Source organism: Charadrius vociferus, unplaced genomic scaffold (assembly GCF_000708025.1).
Source record: "Charadrius vociferus isolate BGI_N301 unplaced genomic scaffold, ASM70802v2 scaffold2701, whole genome shotgun sequence".
NCBI classification, from domain to species: domain Eukaryota; kingdom Metazoa; phylum Chordata; class Aves; order Charadriiformes; family Charadriidae; genus Charadrius; species Charadrius vociferus.
In genome coordinates, this window is record NW_009646890.1 from 2,365 (window position 1) to 2,911 (window position 547).

Sequence of the window (547 nt, forward strand, 5' to 3'; positions counted from 1 at the left end):
TACGGACTGGTCCTCCATGTCCCTGCAGTCCCCAAGGCCACACGGTGTCCCCTGCGTGCCTCACATCCCTGCAATGTCACTGTCCCCCATGCACGTCCCTCTGTTGAGGCAATAAATTATGTCCTGGTCCCGTCCCCCCCCCCATCCGGCTTCTTTGTGGGGATATGGGCGAGAGAGGGCCCTGACGTCAGAGAGGCTCCCTGCGACACCCCACATCACCCCAGCATCCCCCTGCCATCTCCCCTGTGACAGACGCATCCCTGTGTCCAGGCCAGTGCTTTATTGGCACACACGCACACGCAGATGGTCGGCAACAAATAAATAACAGAGAGTGGAGGTGCCACCCACATCTGGAGGCATGGAGATGTCCCCCGTCCCCGGCGGGGTACAGGGGGGGTTGGCAGTGGGCTCGGTGCCCTGGGGACAGGTCCCAGCGTACCCCTGTAGCTCCAGGACAGGTCCTGGTCCCTTGTTCCTCCCCCACCATAAGCAGCCAAATTCAAGGCAACGCAGGAAGCCAGAGGGGGGTAAACGGCACTGGGACCAG